This window comes from Peromyscus eremicus, chromosome 8a (genome assembly GCF_949786415.1).
Source record: "Peromyscus eremicus chromosome 8a, PerEre_H2_v1, whole genome shotgun sequence".
In the NCBI taxonomy this organism is placed as follows: Eukaryota; Metazoa; Chordata; class Mammalia; order Rodentia; family Cricetidae; genus Peromyscus; species Peromyscus eremicus.
This window is the reverse complement of record NC_081423.1, coordinates 67,833,026-67,851,420: the sequence shown is the minus strand read 5'-3', so window position 1 is coordinate 67,851,420 and position 18,395 is coordinate 67,833,026.

The following is an 18,395-nucleotide window of genomic DNA, read 5'->3' as shown; positions in this document are numbered from 1 at the left end:
TTCGCTGGAGCTGGAGTTAACAAACTGAATGCTGGGACCCAAACTTAGGTCCTCAGCAAGAGCAGTCTATGCTTTTAATTGCTGAATATTCTCTCCAGCCCTGCCTTATCTTTTAGGACAAAGTCTCTCACTTAACTGAGAGCTCACCAATTGGCTAGGCCAGCTAGTCAATGATCAGCCTGTCTCTACCCTCCTGTGGCCTCCCATACCCTGTTCTTAAGTGGGCTCTGGGGATGTGAACTCAGGTCCTGCGCTTGTGTGCACTTTACCAACTGAACCACATCTGTAGCACCTAAGTCATGTTATGGGAAAGAATAGGCTTCCTCCTTGTTCCATTCTTCAGAGGGCCAAGATCTGGAGTCAGAACTAGGGATGCAGCTCAGTGTAGAGTGAGTACTTGTCCTGCATGCACGAGTGCTGGGTTCAACCCCCAAAACAAACAAGAAAAAGGAAAGAAAAATGGAAAGTAAAGTTTAGCTACTAAGAAAGGTGGGAAAGAGGGGAGCGAACACCAGAAGCTCAGCCTGGGACCACAAATGAAATCTGATTAAGTTGTCCTCTCTATATCTGGTTCAGCCATCCAGGCTGGCCACAACCCTTCCCATCGGGGCAGAACTTCACAGCTTTTGTTTTTTGAAACAGCTATATACACCAGGCTGGCCTCAAACGCACCCCCTTGTCTCCCTCAGCTTCCCGAGTGCAGGGACTGCAGTGTGAGTTTCCACACTGGGCTTCGTCACAGTTTTACAGCGCTATCAGCATCTCCAGCCTCCTAATACTGATAGCTTCATGGCACATCCTCCTTCGTCCAGATAGCCTTTCTAAGCCATGAGACACAAGTGGAATCCAGAAAGGGTCCTTTCAGCTGGCCAGGCAGAGACAGGCTTGCTCTTGCAAAGATCCAAGGTGGACCTTTGCACAAGTCCTCAGGGACTGAGTCCTTTAGACTCAGCCAGGCCACTCCAGGTCAAAGAGTACAGCAAGGACAGCTTTTTGCTCAAAACCCAGCCCTTATTTCAGCCTTGCTATGCGTCCTCAAGTAGGTGTTTTGCCACTTCAGATGGCCTCAGTATCCCTCCAGAAAGCAAGAGAGTCTATTGAGATGGTATCATGAAATTTGGGGGTGTCTTCTGTAGAACATTGGCCCTGTTTTACAGAATACACCCTAACATTCTCCCCTTCTATGGCAAACGTAAGAAACCGTGGTTTCTCTCTCTTCCTGGGGATCCCCTAAACCATGGTGACTTACTGCTCCCACCTGCCTTCAGTCTTTCCTCCAGTGCTTGCCTCAGTCTGACCATGACATCTCTCCAATGACGGTCACTATCTGGGACCACCGGATCTGATTCTCAAAAGGCTGGTCTTAGAATGTGCCTTTCACTTTGATCACACTCACACTTGGAGGCCAGTGAGAAGAATGGGGCTGATGGCATTGAATGTAGAGAGCTCAGTGAGGCTGTCATGGGGGGAGGTGGCATGGGGCTGTGGAGTGGACATCCATATTGGAGCTGTTTGGGATGCAATATGTCTCCTCTCCTCCTGCCCTTCACCCTATGCCAGTGAGGGAGGTTGGAGGAGACAAATGAAAAGACCCTTCTACCTGCCCTTCCTTCCAGCATAAGTAAAACTGCCACTCTAGGATGCCCACCCTGTGCCAGACACAGTGCTCAGCCGCTCACTTTCCTGTCAATTCAGTTTCAATTGAGAGGGGCTGAAATGGGCTCCACGTCCTTCTGCATATGGTGGGGATCTTGGACTAAGCCTAGCTCACTTTGGGACTGTTAACCAACCGATGTGGGCCACGGAAGGTGAAGCAGGATGCTTGCAGTACAAGGTGCTTTCTGTGTCCCCAAAGTTAGCAGACACGTGCACACGCATCTCCTCCTTCTCAGCTGGATAAATGTTGGCTTCAAAATCTTGGATGTATACTAAAGAGATGGGGGACAATGGATATGTTCATCCTGTTTTTGTTTTTTACTTTCTATTTTATAGTAAGGGCTCACAAACTACTTGTCCAGGCTGGCTTTGAACTTGTGATCCTTCTGTCTCAGTCTCCTGAATAGCTGGGATTACAAACCTGTGTCACAAGTCCCAACTAGATCCTCAGCTTTTAAAGATGAGATTATTCAGCCTCTAAACCAGCAGTTCTGGGCACCCTGGAAAGTCTATGACGGAGAAACGGGTCACTGGAGAAGTGTCTGTTTTTATCCCACTAATGCCTCTTGAGAAGTGATTTCTCTCTAAAGCCAAAGTTCCTGAGATGAGGCTTTATGTGGACACTTTGGGGGAGGGGGGGAGCCCTTGACTCCAGGAATGTAACAACAGAAAATAATTAAGGTCTAATGAGGTCAGTGTTCCACCTTAACACCTTTTCAGTTCCAGTTAAAACCTCTGCTAATTTGCCAAGAAAAACCAGCCTCACTTGGGTTTTATTATTTGAATCACGTCCTGTCTCTTAATTTAAGCGAGAGACTCACATAAGGATTTTTTTTTTTTAAATTACAATGCCGACTTTCTTCCAGTTGATTACGGTATATGACTCTCTGTTGGAAGGCCATTATTTTTTGCTATGATTTACAAAGCATTTAAAGTGAAATCAATGTAATAAATATTGAAGTATTGTAATAGATAATTCCATATATTCAGCATGAGACAGAGCACAGCCCCGGCTTCACAGTCAGGAGGGCAGCAGGGAGATGATGGGGTGGGGAGTCCCTTGGTAGCCACTTGAGGGGTGCTGGCTCCTTCTTTTCCCCTGCGTTCATTTAGCTAAGGTTCTCTGAGCACTCCTGAAGATACTGAACACTGGACTTGAGACTAGGGACATGAGGGTGCCAAGGTGTGTCCTCCAAGTGCCGTGAGCTACATGGAGAAATGTCCGTGCAACAGCCAGCTAGTCAGTGCAAGGCCATCTGGGTAGATAGTCACCAGTCCTGGGGATGTAGTAGCTTAGCAGGGGAGAGGTGTAGATCTGGGCGGGTCTTCTTCTCCTGTCCCTGTTTTCCCTTGTCCTGCTCCTCTCTCCTTTATCTTTCTTCCCTCCAGACCTCTGACTATAGCCCACATGTCCTGATCTCTGAGCTGCTGCGGAGTTCATCTCAGGAGGAAGTTGACAGCTGTGAAAGCTCACAACGGTGATGACGGTGAGGACGGGAGGAGAGGAGAGAACAGAACGGGAGAAGGTGCCAGGTCTGCAGTCACTGTCTGCAAGTGGCCTGTGTTCACTCAGGCTGGGGACCTGCCTGCTGGGGACAGAGATCCGATGCTGAGCTGCCATCAAAAGGACGGAGGAGTAGTCTCCTTTCCAGCTCCCTCGTGTCTTGCTGCCCCTGGGAAGCTTCACTAGCTTCAGAGTAATCGCACGGGAGTCTTACCTCTACTCCCGGGTTTTGAGGTAGAAACTCAAGCCCACCAGTGAAGGAGAGCATGTGGACCACCCGCCCACTGGGTGACCCCGATAATACACCTTTGCTGGAGGTATGCAAGCAATGGCCTCGCTCACCTGTGAGTAAGGTGAGCGGGCCAAGTGTCTGCCTATGCCACTGCTTGTGGGGATCCTCAGAAGGACCTTGAGGACTGTGAACCTGGGGTTTGTGATGGAGTACGGGCTGGTGATGTTCATGTGGGTGTTTAACAGATCCCAGAGGATGGATGACCCCTTTACCTCCCTACCCCAAGTCTTTACCTCCCTAGCCCCAAGTCCCTAGCTCCGAATAGATTTCACCATAAATTTCAGGAAGGACATGCAGAGGGACCGGAGCAGAGATGGGAGATTTACTGCTAACTTGCTTCCTGACACCTCTTTGGCCCATCCCATAAAATAACAATATCGTCACATAAATCAGATGACATCTCAGGGGACCTTACCCTTGTCCTTGCAAGGTCTTTACGGGGAGTTGGGGGACCGTAGTCAAAGGGACCCACCTAACTGGATTCTCCCTGACGACAGCAGTTTCCGTGGATGTGGGGGAGTCTCAGATTTGGCAGGTGCAGGAGGAAAAAGCATTCACTATCAGACCCTAAGACAGAACCTAGTAGGGCTGAGAACCCAGTAGGATGGGGCTTGTACCTCAGTGGCAGAGCCCTTGCCTACCAGGCCTGGGGGGGGGGGGAGGGAGAGGAATTCAACACATACTTTGAGGGAATTTAAGCTCCAATTCCTAGTGTGTGAGTTGAAGTTACTTTGCCTCTCTAAGCCTTAGTTTACACCTTTTTAAAAATGGCAGGGCAAAGAACTTCTTCTACCTGGTAGGGTGTGTGTGAAGATTTACTGAGTGCGTACCGCCTCAGGCTGCGGACGCGGCGGCGGCTATCACACAGCACGGATGTCTTCCCTCATGGAGGATGCACAACCCTATGGCATTGTTCCCAGCAGAGGGACTACTGAGTGCTTGGCTCTGCAGAGATGACATCAGCCTGCCCTCTCATTCTCTCAGTCTTCGCCCCGTGAGGGTAGAAAGGCAGGCAGGGCTCCTCGTTAGTTCACCATGTGGCTGTGAGCACCTACCTCTCCTTCTGCGAGCTGTGTCCATTGTCATAGAAAAACCTCCCAATTAGTAAGCGCAATGCCCCACGGAAACCGAGGTGAGCGGACAAGAGAGAGGCACAAAGGCACTGATACCATCCCTCACAGGGATGGAAGGGCTCCATGGAGTCAGTCTCACAGAGCGGGTCACCCCAAAGGAAAATTCCTCCGATGGCATCCTGACAATCAACCCCCTTGGTGAGTGGGATGGGACTGGTCAGGGACGCCTGGGTGCCTGAGATAGGAGCAAGGCCTCAGCCCTTGCACTGAGAGACCCCGGGGTGTCCCCTGCAGGCCCTTGGCACACCCTTTCTTTTTCCTCCACACAGTATCTTCAGCCACCGAGGATGCCTCCTAAGCATCCCTACTTTCTGGTCCCTGCCTGGCCTCCCCTCATTTATCCTCCTATGTCTCATCTTCTGGTGGTTCTTGAGTCCTTCGTTTCTTCTTTCTCCATGTCTCCCTTTCCTCTTTCACAGCCTCCCCCTCCCTCTGCCGGGAACTGAACCCAGGGCTTCCGCATAATGAACAATCCCTCAGCCACCCGCCCATTTCTTCCTTGTCTTCCCCTTCCTGGTCCTGCCTCTTTCTCCATAGCCCTCGTTTTCTCCTCTTTGGTCTGATTCAGGGAAGCCCAGCACACATGTATGAAGACTGGGGTTGGGGGTGGCTCTGGCCAGAGCCCCTGCCCTGTCTTTAGTGCGGGAGAATCAGGAGTTCACCCACAGGGCAGCTGTCAGTGCTGGGTGAATGGATGAGTAAGAGAAGGGTGGGGGAGGTGAAGGTGTGGGAGGACCATCTTTAAGTAAAAAGGAAAGGAAGATGGTGGGTCGAATGATGGACTGCTTAATAGGAAGCCCCACCCAGGTACCTCAGCCAGGGCACCGGTTCTCCGGCCTCTCTCCCTCCCTCTCTCCCTCCATCTTGAGCCCCAGGGCCATCCCAGAAGCTCTCTCTCTTCACCAGCAAGGCCCATTTGCTTCTCTGATCTTCTGGGCAAAATCCCAGAGCACAGGAGGTCCCTCAGCTCCTGGACCACAGCTTCAGCCGTCCTGATCCCCCACCGAGGGGCAGCTGGGATGAGGACCCTGGCAACCTGCTCACAGAGTGATGTCTGGGCAGATTAGAGCCCCAGAGCCAGCAGACCTCTTAGGAGGCCTTTGTCGGGGAGGAGAAGGGGATTTTCCATTCTGTGAGCAACTGGATTACACAGTCAGGGCATCAGGGAGGAACTAGCTGCTTAAACTGGCCCAGGCAGTGGCTCTCAGCCTCTCACTTCTCAGCGGGGAGCTGAACAAGGCTTGCCATGCTGGTTTTTGAGGGACTTTTTTTGTGATCCAAATCAGGTTTAGAGGCAAAACTAAGTCTCATCTCCGAATCCCGAATCCCGTCCTGCAGCTTTGACACAAAACGGGGATGGGTACAAAAGAAGTCAGCTACCAACCCTCAACTTCCACAAAGGTCTGGAGATGGATCCAGAAAGCACGGCTCAGAGAGGTGGAGTGACTTGACCTGAGTCACACAGTAGCGCAAGTCGAGCAGGATGTTTTCCTGACTGTGCGGGCTTGTGGGAGCAAGGTCTCTGCAGAATGAGCCATGTCCGTCTGTTCCAGAGTCCAGAAAGAGTTAGAGGCTCTGCTGTCCGGCCCTGTAAGTTTGTCTCTGAGCTTCCTGTCAACCACCATGTGCTTTACAGTGAGGGGAGCCCTACTCTCATTGGTCTCTAAAGCTACAGGGAACCGTAGTGCGTGGTAGAAGGTGGTGGAGGTGGGGGGGGGGTGAGGTTTGAAGAATCCTAAGTTTGGGAGCTTAGTAATATAGCATGTGATGAGCTTACCAGTCCCTAGCTCTGCACACTTGCGCGCGCGTGCGCGCACGCGCGCACGCACACACACACACACACACACACACTCATATATACACACACATACACACACACACACACATATATATACACACACACACACACATATATATACACACACACACATATATATACACACACACACACACACACACACACTCATATATACACACACATACACACACACACACACATATATATACACACACACACACATACACACACACACACACACACACACACACACGAACAGAGACACACAGAGACAGAGGAAGAAAGAAATCCAAGTGTGAGGTCTAACCTGGGCCTTACCACTAACTTACTGTGTGACCTTGAACAAGCCATCTCCCCTCTCTTAGCTGCAAAATGGATATTGAAAACATCTTTTCAAAATTATATTGAAGACTGAGTAAGACAGGGTACTGGAAGAGCACCAAGTACAGTACCTGATATATATTCGGTGTTCGGTAAATAACAGCAGAGGCAAATTCTTTACCCGGGAGCTGTGCCCATTCCCTCCCCCCCCCCCCAAGCAGGAGGCTCCGCTATATGATCTGACAGTTGGCTCTGCTCCCCAGGAGGGCATATCCATCATGTTTAGCAACCCCTGGCCTCCTCCACCTGGTAGAAGGTTACTGGGGGGTCATGCCCCACACCCTGCCTCCATTTTCTAGAAAGATTCTCCACATAAGAGGCCTCAGGACGCCACCCTAGCCCCATGTGGCCCCTAGAGGCCTCTTGATGACATAATGACCATCTCTGACCTTTCTGATGGCCTGTGCTCCCTCTAGTCTGAAAATTTCTGTGATCCTGTGACCCCTACAAGCCCTACCCTGCTAATGGCTTTATGATCTTCCCCCATTGATTTCTCTTTGCCCTCCCTGCCCCACGGTCCCCTTTCAGTAGGTCCTCGTCAAAATAAACAACATTTATGACCAGAGCAAGATTCAAGGTCCACACTGCAAACAAATGCTGAGCCCTTTGAAGGTGCCTGGGGAATCCATCATGTTCTGGGGCATCCTGGGGTGTGATGCTCCCCAGGCCCAGGGGAAGCAGGCTGGGAAGGGGCTCTCTGGATCAGGATTTAGGAACCAAAGTTTCTGCACCATATCTGGGTTCCCTCTTCGGTAGCAGGGGAGAGGGCAGGAAGGGGAACGAGGGACTGTGCACTACTGGGGTTGAGATGTTCCTGTGGCCAAAGTCTGACTCAGAATGTCATCGGGAAAGGAGATAAAATGAAAGAGAAGGCAGAAAGAAAAAGAAAAAAGGCAAACAGAATAGACAGATGCAAAAAGCACATGCAAAAGTATCACAGCCCTGGCCTGCCAGGGCCTCCCTCAGGCCTGACCACTAACCCAGCACTCACCTGCACAAAGGAGCCATGCTGGCACAGTGTTCCTAAAGAAAAGTAGTCCAGGCTGGGTGTGTAGCTCAGTGGTGGAGGCTTACCTAGACTGTGCAAGACCCTGGTTTCCATCCCCAACTAGGAAGAAGAAAAGTGGGAAGAAAGAAGAAAAGGAGGAGAAAAGAAATGTAAACACTGTTTCAGAATGTCTGGACAAGGTGGCCGACAGGAGAAAAGAGACAGTGGGAAAGAGAACCGGTCTTAGAGGACCTGAAAACCCACCCAACGTAGTGCTAACATGGGGGAGCAGCAGGCACCCTCCACCAGGAGGAACTCTTCCCACCCCTTCCTCTAACCACCCTCCAAAGGAGAGAGAGGGCTGCAGTGACAGCCAGCGGGGGGGTTTGTCTCCGAGCCTCAGCCCAGCTCAGCCTCCTCCAGTGGGTTGGTTTTCAAGGGGGACAGGAACTGTTGTTAGAGAATATTAGTGTGGGATTCCCAAAGGCCCAGGTCTGAGAGCGACTTTCCAGGACGCACAGCTCAATGCTTCCTTCAGCATCAGAACTGGGCCATGGGCCTGGGGGCTGCTGTTCTCTGAATCCCAGCTGGGGGAGGGAAAGAGCACTCCACCCAGGATCCATGCCTTCTCATTTTCCCTGCTAAAAATAGCATGTTATCAAAACAGGTTAGGGGAAGAATCAGACAGGAAATATGTGTCTGGCCAAAGGTATCTATCCCGTGGAGCAGATAGCGGCTTACATCATTTGCATGTATGTCATATCATTAAAGTTGGATGAGTGAGCTGGAGAGCTAGAAGGTCTACAAGAGTTGGAGATGCTGGTGTGTGTTTTTCTGCAGGGCAATTATAGCTTTTACAAAGTGACTCTCTTTCTAAATTGAAAGAATACTTTTAGCTGGGCAGTGGTGGCACATGCCTTTGATCCCAGCACTCAGGAAGCAGAAACAGGCAGATCTCTGTGAGTTCCAGGCCAGCCTGGTCTACTACAGAGCTAGGTCTAGGACAACCAGGGCTACACAGAGAAACGCTGTCTTGAAAAACAAAACAAGCCGGGCGGTGGTGGTGCACGCCTTTAATCCCACATGAGGCAAAGGCAGGCAGATCTTTGTGAATTCAAGGCCAGCCTGGTCTACAGAGCGAGATCCAGGAAAGGTGCAAAGCTACACAGAGAAACCCTGTCTCAAAAAAAAAAAAAAAAAAAAAAAAAAAACAAGAATACTTTTAATGGCTTTTTATGATCTCCAAGTGAATTTAGGATGGCCAGAAGAGGACTTTGGGGTTGAGCATGGTGATGATGGATGGATAGATAGATAGATAGATAGATAGATAGATAGATAGATAGAGATAGAGATATTCCTCCAGGACATTAAGTTTTAGGGGTAGAAGAACCTCAGAGAATATCTGGACCAATGGTTCTTAACCTTGGCTGAACATGGAATCCCCCTGGAAGTGTTCTTTGGTTTTTAAATAAGATGCTAGTGACCTCCCTCCAAAGATGTTGATTAAATTGGTTTGGAGTCCAGGTACCTGGGTTTTTTAAGAAACAAAAACAAAAACAAACAAAAAACTTCCCTGATGATTATACTGTTGTAGCCAGGGAGTGAACCACCCATGTAGGCCAATATTTTAGTTTACAAATAGACTCGCATACAGCTGACCCATAGCAGAACAGAGATCAGAGGAGCTGATCTGCTATCCCAGCCCTTCTGTGTCTCTCTGGGGTGTTTGTGAAATGAACGACTAAGGTGGACATGGTGGCACAGGCCCATAATCTCTGAACTGGGGAAGTTTCAGCACAAATTCTAGGCCAACCTGGTCCGCTTAGGGAGACCTTCCTGAGAGAGGAAGAGGCGGTGGGGAGAGACTTCTTGTGGGTGTATCTGACTGAACAAACCAGCCCCCCAACTTCATCTCCCACCCCTGCACTTTCATGTTCTTGTCAGAGCCCAAGAAAGCGGGCATTTCTATCCTGTTCCTCTAAGTGTTCCATCTTAAAGATCTCTGGATTACTGTAGGAAAACCATGGGAAATTCTCCATTCTAAATCTGTCACCAGCTGCCAAGGGTCCCAGGGAAATTCTTGCTCCTTGGCTAGACGAAACAGGGGAGTGGATGTCAGCATGGGATGGCAGTGGTGATGTGCCCCTGTACACAGACACATAGGTACCTGTGCAGAGGCCCTCCTAACGGAGCACACAGTCTGCTATCAGAACACAGCAGCGAGAACATTTACACAAGTCTGGTAAAGATCTATGTGCGATTTGATACCCATGCTGATGTTTATGTGACAGTCTAAGTATGTGTATGAAAAAAAAAGGTGTGTAAATGCATCAGAGACCCTGAAATTGTGCCGTAGGTATGTACACATTGGTACACGGACCTGGAATGGAATTTAGCATAAGGCTAAATTCACACTTACATTTATTACCTGTGAGAGCACAGAGATGAAGATATGTTTGTGGCAGGCTAGCTGTGTGACGGTGTGTGACAGGCAGTCTGTGTGTATGATGGTGCAGGTTTATGTGTGGGAGAGGCTCCTGCCGTTTCTATCACGCTTCTAAGTAATCACTGGGAAATGTATGTGTCGGGAAACAGTATCTTTCATGCTTAAATATGTCTCGGCATATATAAATGAAACATGATATTGTGCCAGGCGAGATGCTGCATATTAGTGTTGTTTGTCATTGATAGAATTAAATAATCCATGCAAAGCCCTGGTAGCATTTCTTATAGTTTTATTTAACACTGTTTTGGCCAAGCAGCATTTGGCCTACACACGGCAGGCTACTACAATAAATGTGAAATTTGGCGATTATAACATACAACACATGAGAAGTATGCCAGAAGAGTGTTACCTAAAAATCCCAACTGGCCCCACCTTTTCTTGGGCTCCCCTTCTTTGCTTCCTTTCTTCAACCCTGGTTGAGGGCATCCCTTCACACTTCACTAGGAGGCCTCTGCATCTGTGGTAAAGGGAAACAAAGGGAGGGAAGGATTTGAGGTTTTGGGAGAGATAACACTCCAGGCTCTGGATCTGGAATGTGTCTGCTCCTCCTAGTCTGTCAGAAGCAAGCCCAAACCCCAGCGTGAGTAAAACAGGAAGGCTAACACAAGCATCTTTATGCTTCTGCAGGCCCTAGGACTGACTGACAAAGTCACTCATTCAGAAGAGGGAAAACAGATTGCATTTATCAAATTATTGGCAAATCCTTCCTGAGAAGGTTCATCAAATCGGGTCCCTGCTTCTTTTGTTTAAGAAGAAGCTATATCCTTGCTGTGGCCCAAATGAGAACAAGCTTGCACCCAGGCACAGACCAGCCCACCTCCAAGAATAACGGCAGAAGGCCCAACATGGTGGCACCCAGCACTTAGGAGACAGAGGCAGGCAGATCTCTGCGAGTTCAAGACCCAGCCTGGTCTATCTAATAAGTGCCAGGGCAGCCAGAGCTACATAGTCAGAACCAGTTTCAAAACAAACAGTAACAACAAAAAGAATGAAGATTTAGCCAGTTATGGTGGCACACATCTTTAATCCCAGCTCTCAGGAGGCAGAGGCAGGCCTACAGAGCAAGTTCCATAACAGCTAGGGCCACACAGAGAAACCGTGTCTCACCAAAACAAAACAAATCAAAAAGAATGAAGGCTGGTCAGGGGACTTGGAAGCCGGCTCCATTTCCATTATGAATGACCCAAGGCCAAGCAATACTAGCAGGCTGGGAGAGTAGGGTCTCCATCTCTAAGGCCAAACTCCGATGTGAGTAAGAAAGTGCTAGAAGAAGAGCTTACCGGCTGCTGACCCTGAAAAGAAGTCACATTTTGTCCCAGAGAAGATAAATACATGACACTTATAGGTCCTTCTGAATCTGCCCAGGACTCCACATGGAACTTCGATGTTCTCCTTGATGGTCTGTCGCCACCAGCCATGGAGCTCCTCTCTCGGCCCATCTTCCTGCCCATGAAGTTCCTCACCACCTCCTGTCCTACCTGCACACCCAGCACTGTGAGGCCAGGGAGGCCAAACCTAATCTGAGCGGCAATTGGACTCACCCTACTCTACAAATACTATCATCACCAGCTAAGTAGTCACCAGCACTCACCAGCACTGTCTTCTCAGACATCAGCAAGGGTGGCAGCCACCCTGAGTGGGGACAGCTGAATGGCAGCACCAGTGAGTACTTTGTCATCCTCACGCTGCTGAAGTCGAGAAGTTGGCCCTCCAAGGCCGTCTCCTGAGACAATACAGAAAAGAAGAAAAAGAAAGTAAAGAAGTCTCCTTGTGTTTGGATTCAAAGTGCGAACAGTAGAAAGTAACACACACACACACACACACACACACACACACACACACACACACGTGCTCCACTCCACGAAGACAAAACTCATGAATCATCTCCATGACTGAGCACTGCAGCATTAGGTAATATTCTCAGAGGCCCAAGGTTTTCAGCCAAATCCCAGGTCTAAGCACAAGGACACTGCATAAATCCCTCCCCTTATGAAAGGCCAGTCTGAGCAGATGGGACCACTCTTAAGTAAACTGGAGAGCCCCCCTTTGCCGGGCTCAAAAGGAGAGGCAGGGGGCGGGCCTTCCCATCCTGCGAGCAGGAAGCCAGCCTAGTGGCAGAAGCCAAAGCTGTTAATTCTGCAGCTCATGCTCACATCTCCAACTTATCTCTCTGGGGGAAGGTATCCATCCCTTTGACCACACAATCCCACCTCCCCTCCCTAAAGGGAGGTCAGGCTGGAGGAGGCCGCTGCAGAACAAGTGGTGGCCAGAGGTGAGAAATCAAACAGAGCTTGGAGAGCTGACCTGGCAGGAGGGGGTGAGACGCAAGGACTTTTCCCTCCATAGTTTATCTCCAGACCAAATCTGGGCTATCACCTCACGGCCACCCCACTTACTGATAACCACCTCATTAATATTAATTGAGAAATACGTTAGTGGAGAAGAAAGAGATAAGTAACTAAGCAACTCCGTGGAGGTAGAGGGCATCTCGTAAGTTCTGTCTCCCTTCATCCGATATAGTACCAACTGCCACCCCAGGCCCTGCCCCTTTCCCCAGGTGTGTCAGGAAGATACAAGGCAGGTGGATGGAGAAAGAGACAGACTCAGGCACCCCAGGTGCTCACCAAGAAATGCAGAGACTGTGAAATTACACCAGGGCTGGACAACTTACCACCACGCATGAACCCTTGGGGTACTGAAATAATTAACTTGCTAATCAGCTACACCTTGTTCTTTCCTTTCTCCCTGGAAAAACAAAAAATGCAAATCGCCCTCCTATGTCAGTCACTTGGAAACAAATAATGCTTTTGAAGAAACACACCCTCTGCTACTGCCCAGACGAAAATGGGTCCTGGCCCATCCTGCTGCTCTCCTCTGCCCACCTGGCTTCCCAGAGACAGAGACGCAGGGGTTTTCTATCCCCAGCAGAGCCTTTCCACCTCTAAGCGTTCTCGCTTGGGCCCTCTTTAGCCTGCTTGCTGGCGCTAAACAGCCAAGATCCATGTGGAGAAAAGAGGATTGATTAGAATCGTAATAATAATCCCCGGCATTCGTCCGGCTTTAGCCGTTACAAAGCGTTTTCACACATTATCTCATTCGGTCAGAGGAAGTCGGAGCTGGAAGGGACCTCGGCCATCGTTTAGCCCAATCCCCTGCATATAGACGGGGAAACTGAGGCCCAGAAAGGTTAAAGAGCTTCTTCAAAGTCTGGGGACAGTTGTGGTCAGTTAGCACTGCTCATTGTCTAGAATTCTTGTGCTGCCTGAGATCCTTTGAAATGAGGGGAAGAATATAACTGCTTTTTGCTACGTAACAAATACAAACCAACACATCAAACAATTAGCAAGACATGAAAATGAGTGAAAGCTACTCCTATAAGCAGTGGTCTCTGCAGGGGTGGCTCACAAGGATGGGAGATAGTGAGTCCGAGTCCAGATGGACATGTTAATTCAAAGACACCCCCCCACATACACACACACCACTGTCTCTCTATGCTCATCCCCATCTCCTGGGGTTTAAAAATGTGAACATTATTACACTTTGAGGTTTGGGGCTTAATGTGGAGCAGGTTGGCAGGAAGGAGCTTTTCTTGAATTCTAATCTGGCACCTACACTGGAGGGTTCACAGCATAATGGGTTTGTGTGTGCACGTGTGTGTCCGCGCAAAACATTAGATGTAGCAGTGGAAAACACCCATCTTGATCCTTGTACAGATTCGATAATTTGCAAATTAATGGCTCTTTTCCTCCAAGGCTCTGAGAAGGTAATAAAAAAAGAAAGAAAGAAAGAAAGAAAGAAAGAAAGAAAGAAAGAAAGAAAGAAAGAAAGAAAGAAAGAAAGAAAAAAGGCTTTCTGAGGAAGGGGACATGTGGATAAAAGAAAGAAACCGGAAATATAAATAGGGCAAAAGAAGGCACATAGATACAGCTCTGCCAGGAACATATCTCCCTGTGAAAGGCACGTGTGTCCACAGCCTTCCTCTGCTTCCTGTGGCTCTTAATTTAAAAGCTAAAACCGCTTTGGTCCTCAGATGCCTGGTCTATTTACGGATGTCCTTATAAATGTGCAAGACACCATTTCTGGGTTCTAGGTTTTTAATTCATCACTCCTCACCCCTTCATCTGCTTCCAAAACAGGTCTCCCTTCGCCTGTGAGTGGAACTTGTGCCTGCCCCCAGTGCCCAAGCCAGTTGGAAGGCAAGCGGTTCCTTTGTGTGTTCACTTATTCCTAAGCCCAACTCTTTTCCCCTAAAACTCCTTCTCCCTGTTGAGCTGACCATGCTTGTGGATTTATGAAGAGAGATGTTTTAGCAGAAATCCCCCAGAGTGTCCCATCAGCCCTAAATCCCAGGCCCGCTCACCCCCCCAAGACCCCATGACACACAGCATGCCACCACGGCTTCCTCTTGCCTATGCATTAGCCATCCATTGTGGCAATCTGACATCTCTCACACATAAAACCGTAAGAGAGAAATAAAATATCTGTCTCTTGGCGAAAATAAAGCTTTGCCTCCCTCCTGATGTATAGGATATAAAATAAAGCCGAGGCTCCAATAGTGGCTTTTCCTTATGCTGGAGTTGCCTTAGCACAGGCGGAGACAATGAAGACGGATGGTTTGGGACGAGGCCCAGCCTCCTGGGGCCGCCTTCACCCTCTTTTATTACAGCCTCTCTCTCCACCTCCCTGCCTTTTTCTTTCTTCCTCACTTTCTTTCCTTTCTGGTTTCTATTTGCCTTTTATGTGCCCTTCTCTTTCTCTGCCCGGAAATTTTATTCCTTTTCCTTTTTTTTTTTTTCCCCTCGTTCTTTCTTCTTTTTTCCTCTTAAAGCATGGCAGTGATGTGGAGAAGAGGCCAAGCATCTCACCTTCTCTAACACGCCAGTCACCTCTCTTGGTCTGCCCCTCACCCTCAACTCTCTCTGGACCTCTAGTCCCTATAAGTAACACTGCTGCTACTGCTTGGGGACTCGCTTTGGTCAAATGTACAAATGCCCCCGGGGGGGCAATTAAGAATTGTGTTCAGTGGGGCTGTGGGTTGTTTTGTTTTGTTTTGTTTCCCTGGGAAGCTGTGTCCCCTCCAACCCACTCTCTGAATCTATTTACTTAGCCTCTGAGGAGGCCAAGAGAGAGACAGTGCTACCTCACAGGGATGACAGTTGACATTCACCTCCCAAAGCCTGGACGCGCGCGTCATCAAGCAGATACATAGTGGACCTTGGGTCCCTTCAGCCAACTCAGCTACCCCAAAACAGATCAGTCCCCTGCGTCTGCTCCCCAGTCCTAGACCTGAGGGTGTAGTGGGGGCGCATACTGAGCCTTCTCCATGCCCACATGGACGAGAACTGTCACACAGGCACAGAAGCACAGCTACCTGCCTGCCTTCCACCCACTACACATTCTTTCCTACCCAGCAGTAACCACTTGGTTCCTCCTTTGTCCCCAAAGACCTCACCTTTGTGGGATGACAACTACTCTGTGGGTTTCCTCATCCTTGGCCTAGCCTCATCCCTGCTCCTAGTCTCTTTTCATCCTTCTCAAGTTGTTTCCCAGCCACCCTCAACCTCTCCAGCTCTGTCAGGGACTGCAGGATGCATCGGCCCTAGGTCCTGGAAGAATAAACAGTGACAGTAGGTAACTCATGCTCTCCCTTGGGGGAGAACAAGAGAGTCAGAGTTACAGACTGCCATGTGGGTGACATCTAGCAGAGGGATAGTGAGTGGCTTTCATCTGAGAGACTTCAAGTCCCCAGGTGCAGGACTATAGAAGGTCCTCAGTGTGTGTGATCTGGTCACTCTAAGCCTAAAAGACCTTTGTTAACTTTGCCCCAAACCTGGACAGGCAAAGCAGGAACATCTATTGAACTCCATCCAAAAAGGGGGGAGGTGCTGAGGATAAAAGGTTAGAAATGCCAACTTTAGAACACACTCATTCTCAGTCCCAAAGGCTGTCAGCTTCGGGGTCTTCCTCCCTCCTTCCCTTCCTACTTGATATCTCTCCGGATATCTGCAGTGACCACCAGCATTAGGTAAGGGGAGAGAGTCAATTAGTGAGAGGATTAATTACTCTGAGGCAGGAGCCCCGTTTGTCTTCCTTACGGGTGTGAGTGTGTGCTCACACAGAGGAACATGGGCACGCACCCAAATACACATTGTTGTCACGCCGTCTTAGACGTTTTATTTATTTGTTGGATTCCTGCCCAGTGCTGCTCACACGCTTTCCATAGGCGTTATGTCTCCCACCAAACAGACTCCAACCTCCTTTTCTCTGGCCCAGGAATGTGCCTGTCACAGGCATAGCACACTTAGGTCCCAGTGGAAGACCCTGCTGGGAGCTTCAGGATTCTCAGCTTCTAGCTTGTCTCCACTACCGCCCCCCCCCCCCTTTTTTTTCCCCTGACAGTCTTATTCTGTAGCTTGGCCTTGCCTGGACATCCTTGCATAGTAACCTTGAACTCAAGTACTGGGATTACAGGAGTGAACCACCACTACAAAGCGTGTCTTTTCCATCTCTTCGCTTCGCTTTCCCATGTGTTTCTCTGGACACATCTTCCCTCCCTGTACACCCTCTTCCTTTTTCTGCATGCTTTCTCTTCTTCCCGCCTTTTCTATCCACTTCTGTCTTCTTCAACACACCCTCTCTCTTCCGAGACTACCATTGCTCAGCTTCGCTGGCTGAGTTCAGCACGCTCGACCTCGCTGCCCTAACCGCCCCCCTCCCCATGCTCAGAGTTCCCCCTAGCCCTCAGGGGAAGCCTGGATTGCTCACCCAGGCCCGGTGCACGTCGTGACATCCGGCAGGATACTGCCCTTTCTTGGCTTTGCTGTCCCTCCCCTACCACCGCCCAAGCTCGGTTCGGAAACCGCCTCCCGGAGCAAAGTGCGCTCAGGAGCACAGTTGCAAAGGCCCACCTCCCCCAACTTCTCACCTTCAGTATGCAGGGATAGGAACAGGCGCCCTTGCTTGGATTGGGGTTCCTGTCTGGGAAAGTATAGAGAAGAACGATCTGTCTCCCTCTCCTGCACCTCCTTTACCGTTGTTCAGGAGAGACAACCATATAAACTAGAAAGTACTGCATATTAAGAGCGTGAACCTCGAGAGAGGGGAAGGGAAAGAGGCGGCGGGGGACTGGATCAGAGAGACTCCAGCAGAGCAGTTCCTTGGTTGCATAAGCTGGATCTTCACAGGTCTGTGCGGAGTCTGTGCGTCTTCCAGATGGCAGGGATCCAGGGTGCATCTAAGCTGACCCCTTCCTTCCTCCCTGTACCTGTGCTGCCAGATATACGGGGTTTCGTGGTTGGCATTCCTAGGAGCCCACTGTGGTGGGCCTTCTCTCCCCTTTTTATGCAGACCTTGGTCTGGACTGGAGGATGGAAGCGGCTGCTCTGGGAATTAAATAGCGACCCACAGGGACTAAGAATGGTGCCTGGTTGGTGGGAAACACTCCAGACTGCGGTAGGGGGTGTGGAGAATATGGGTCCAAGGGCTCTGGACCTAGAAGGCAAGGGAGACCAGTGGTGTGTGAGCGGGGAAGGCTGGCCAGCCCCAGTTCCGAGACAGGATCTCTCCCATATTTCGAGCTGATTTTTGAGAATCCTCTAGGAAGACAAAACTGGACTGTGGAAGCCCCTATCTGGGTCCTCTAGGGCCTTTCCCTCCGATGCCTTGGGAGTCGAGTGGAGGGGATTTTGTGATCGCTGAATGATGGCCAGGCGTCCAAATTGAATCTCAGGACACCCGCCGGGGTATAAGTGGCTGAGGGGTCTATGTGACTTTGAAGAATGGAGGGTAGTAAAACGGGTGTACTTGAGATCGTGGACTGCGCGGTGGTGTAGGTGAGGAAGGACGGTTGGGGATCTTCTTCAGAGGTCATAGATACACACGTAGAGCTGAGCTCTGTGGATTCAGAGATGGCGGATTTAGAAAGCTGGGTCAGTTTTCTCTCCTTGTCTCCACTACCGATTACATTTCAAAATAAGAGCTCAATGGAAATGGGGGGGGGGGAACGTTAGTCCTGTGTGCTGTCACCGCGAAAGTGTTAAATATGGATTTTAGACATAGAATCAAGGAGCCAAGAGACATGCCTGACATTGCGCTCGCTTGTTGACATATACACACGCCAGAAGCTGGGATTGGCCCG